This window comes from Suncus etruscus, chromosome 2 (assembly GCF_024139225.1).
Source record: "Suncus etruscus isolate mSunEtr1 chromosome 2, mSunEtr1.pri.cur, whole genome shotgun sequence".
NCBI lineage: Eukaryota > Metazoa > Chordata > Mammalia > Eulipotyphla > Soricidae > Suncus > Suncus etruscus.
In genome coordinates, this window is record NC_064849.1 from 155,778,377 (window position 1) to 155,782,944 (window position 4,568).

Consider the following 4,568-nt stretch of genomic DNA (forward strand, 5'->3'; position numbering starts at 1 on the left):
AAACAACACACACACATATATGTATATGTATATATATATATATATATATATATCATGAATCTAAGCTGATTTTTCAACTAAAGCTGAGGTTGATTAAATGGGTAGTTTAGAGGCTTTGGAAATATTTACTTACTGCTTGCCTTAGGTCGATAAATATCACAGCAATTTTCCATCTTTAATATGAAGGTTATAAAAACCTAAAAAGCTAGGCTTGCAAAGAATCCTAGCAAACATTCAGCTAGATTTGCATGTCTTTTAGTTGATTCTTGAACTTTAGTGAGGAAATTCACTAAGTCCTAGGAGAGAGATATTATTTTGCCACCTCTAGTGAGCTTTTATTTTTTATTTTAATTTTTGGTGAGGGAGTTGGGTCACACCCAGCTGCAGTGCTCAGAGGTTACTTCTGGCTCTGTGCTCAGAAATCACTCCTGGCAGAGCACCCTGCCCCAGGGACCCCAAGCCCGAGCAGAGAGCAGACTGGGTGAGTCCCCTCCACCCACGTGGGCACCCTACACCTGCAGCTGTGCCGGCACCCGGATCGCCCGCCCCAGGGACCCCAAGTCCTAGTGGAGTGTAGGAGCGGTGAGGAGAACCCTGCACTTGACTCACTGTGCTGCAGGGACAGGCTAGGACCAATAGACTGGGTGAGCTTGGGCCTGCCACTGGGACCTTTGGCTAACCTAGAGCAGCCTACCCAATAAGCCCCAGAGTGGACCTTAGACTCCCCAAGGGCTGAGGGCAGTTACTGGGTGGGTTTGACTATGGGAATTTCTTCTGCTGAGGCTCGGAGAGGGCGGAGCTCCATTGACCCCCCAGAGAGAGGAGGGAGGATAGAGAGCTAGGCTCAACAGCGCCAACAACCATTGTGGCCAGGAGAAGAACTGCACCGACTGACAGGAATAAGGAGAAGGAAATTGACAAGACCCACTGAAGGAAGGCTGACCTCCAGGTAGCAAAGGCGGGGGGAAAAAGAGCTAGGCTCAACAGCGCCCTCCACCATTGTGGCCAGAAGAGGACCTGCACTAGCGGACAACAAAAGGGAAAAGCAACGGATTAGAAGTGGAATAGCTGAATAATATGGGTGCTCAATTTCGTTTATCTGAGGAATCTCCATATTGTTTTCCATAAAGGCGGGACTAGACAGCATTCCCACCAGCAGTGAATGAGAGTTTCTTTCTCTCCACATTCCCTCCAGCACCGATTATTCTTGTTCTTTGTGATGTTGAGGAAATTAAAAAGATAATCAAATGTCTGCCCAAACACAAAAGGCCAGGCCCAGGTGGATTCAGTAGTGAATCGACCAATTTAATCTAAGAGCCCCATTTGGTCGCCTGAGCCCCATGTGGCTCACAAAACATTACAAAAATATTTCTTCTGTTTCTTCAAAAATCCATTCCTGGGAATTAATATATCATGAAAAGGTAAGGTGCTTTGTTTGATTCCTGACAAGTGATGTCCTGCACACCACCAGAAGCTGGTTTTTATTTTTAGCATAGAGCCTGGAGTGGCCTCTGAGAACCACAAGATGTGGTCCAAGCCCCCTCTTCCAAATTATAAAGCCAAAAATAAAAGCATACGTAATTTTCCTAGAATGTATGGTTTTTTATACCAAATTTTAAATTTTCCTTAAAAGTGCCTATTTTTTCCATACATTTCACAAATCATAGAGTCTATAGAATTGTATCCTGAGTTTTATTTCTGTAAATTCTCAATCTTCAAACCATCTAGAGCTACAGATTGGTCTTTTAGCAATGGCACTTCTTTCTGTGCTATATTTGCCTATGACCTAAGGTTTTTTAAAGTTTGTACACTTATTTTAACTTTTTATTCAATATTAATTTTAGCCATAGACTGCATAGTGCTATTTACATTCTATCTGACCTTAGGAAGCTATTCTAAAGTTCTTTATGGATAATGGTTAGTATTAATCATTGATTGTTTTGATTTTCAGATTTATCATTAGTCAACATATCAATTTCTTAACTATTTCACAGTAATGTCCAGTTCTTTTAGCTCCAAACCTGGAAATGACTTTCTTTTCCTAAACATTGTCTTGTTCTCTAATAAACCTTCTTAAAACAACCATATTGTGGGTAGCCATCCAGCCTTCAAAATTTCTTGCTTCACTAGCCCTTAGAAAAACATATACATCTCCTATAACCAAATACATGCATATAATAAAATACCTTCTCAGATGTATATTAGAATATTTCTCTTTATTTGTTCATGTAATTAGCTCTTTTTCTCACTCCCTACCTGTCAGATTAGACCCTGAAACTGAAATTACTGCATTGATTTACCAGGAAAATACATTACTCAAAAGAAATTTTTCCCCAAAGATATATTCTGTATCTATTCCTTGAAATATAAAAAGAACTACTAATTTTTGTGAGGGGAATGTTATGTCTCACTTGATTATTCTTAGGGCCTGTTCCTGGCTCTCTGCTCATGGGTCATTCCTGGTGGGCACAGGGGACAATATGTGGCTGTGTGCAAGGCAAGTGCCTTATCTACTGTACTATTGCTCTAGCCCCTTAGAACACAAATACCTAATTTATGCTTTCTACTTTCTTATTTTTCTCAGAAATGTTATTTAAGTCATATAAAATGTATTATCATTTGTTAAATTTTGAAATCAGTCCCTGTCATTTCATAGCCATTATGTGAAGCCCTATTACTGCAAGAATTCTCTACGGTACTCAGTTCCAAATTTTTTTCCACCAGTGAGTAACTAAAGAGAGAGAATACTCTGCACAGAATATGTTCCTTTTATGGATTTAACTGATTCATTAGCCATTGAATTTACTTAAGTATTTTCAAAATCCTGACCTAATACATGTCTGATTGAGATATTACTAAATTTATTATTGTTTTTTTCTCATCTCATTCTTTCTGGAAGAGAAAATTGGACAGCACCTAGCAATACTTAGGGATATTCATGGCTCTGTGTTTAGGGATCACTCTGGATGTGCTCAGGGGACCATTTATAGTGCTGTGGCTCAAACAGGGTCTGTCACATGTAAGACAGGATCTTAAACCCTGAACTATCTCTCCTTCCCTCCCTATTCTCTCACTCACTGAACAAACAAAAGCAGCATACATAAATAAATACAAATTAAGCAATTCACAATTTTTTTGGTTTTAAGGGCAGACCCGTCTGAGCACAGGGGCTACTCCTGGCTCTACGCTCAGAAATCGCTCCCAGCAGGCACTGGGTACAATATGGGATGCTGGGGTTCGAACCACTGTCCTTCTGCAAGCAAGGCAAATGCCTTACCGCTGTGCTATTTATCCGGTCCCAAATCACCTTGCTTTTACTTTTGTAATTTTTCATTAACTAAAATCAATTACATAACTCAACCTTCCATCTTATATCAAGGGTTTGACATGCAAGCTGCCTCTAAGTTCTCTTCATTTTACTTCCTTGGCTTCTTCAGTTCTACTCTATTCTCTACATATAGGTAGCATATATATGATCTATGTTAATACATTTTTGGGAGAGGCTTACCTAGCAGTGCTTGGGGCTTACTGCTAGCTCTGTGCACAGAAATCACTACTAGAGAGCTCAAGGAACCACACTGGTTGCCAGAGATTGAACCTGAATGATCTGCATGAAAGACAAATACTCATTTTATTATCACTCTAACTTTATATCAATATATTTTGAATCAGATTGATCTTTTAATATTTTTAATTTATTTCTTATATTTTGGCCACTCAGATAAGTTTGTTTTTTTGTCCCCCCATTCACAATACAGACCAGGCAAAGGGCCTGGTCTGAGGTGTAGATGGGGAGCATTTACTGTACCTCCTCTTTCTTTACAGTCAGTGTAAAGAACACAGTCTGTGGTAAGCATTGGGAGGCCTTATCTTTTCTTTCTTTTTTGATTTTTATATAAAAATTTAAAAAAGATTGATAATTTTAATGTTGCAATAAATCATAACTCATATGTCCTTCTTTAATTTGTTTCTTTTAACATTTTTCCTCCCTACATTGATAAAAATTTTTAATCAAATGAATTGCATGCTTATTTTATTTGTAAAATGATGCTTAATCTAAAACCCTTGTTAGCTTGATACCCTTCATAACTTGCCAACTACAAATGATTACTTTTTAAAAAATATTGCTTTATACTTATGCTTTGCTATGTTATTTTTATCAAATAATCTTATCCAGATGCATTGTCATTAAAATGACAAAAATTAAACCCAGAGACAGATAATTGAAAACAACAAGGACAAAAAAGGAACTTAACATTTAAATGAAAGCATGTATGAATCATAAAATTCACAATAGAAGAGAAAGATGGTATATAGTCAATAAAATATTCAACATGGGAGAGAAACTATAATATAGAAGTCAGGGCTCTTGCTTTGTACCAGAATATCTGGTTATGATCCAAGCACCATGTATAATTCCATAAGTCCCAGCAGGACTGATCCCTGATCTTAGAACCAGGAAAAAGCCCTGAGTACCACAGAACGTAATCCCCCAAAACAAAACAAACAAAAACCCCTCAGTGAAATGAACAACTTACTTATAATATTCTATCTAAATATATTATCAT

The 4,568-nt window shown here is 38.1% G+C and overlaps 1 non-coding gene across 1 annotated transcript; it reads right to left on the reverse strand.

Annotated features, from left to right (window-relative positions):
- Positions 1 to 3,733: 3,733 nt before the first annotated feature.
- On the reverse strand, positions 3,734 to 3,866 carry LOC126002516 (small nucleolar RNA SNORA51). Its single transcript, XR_007493206.1, has one exon. It is a non-coding gene; the product is annotated as a small nucleolar RNA SNORA51 (small nucleolar RNA).
- Positions 3,867 to 4,568: the final 702 nt, after the last annotated feature.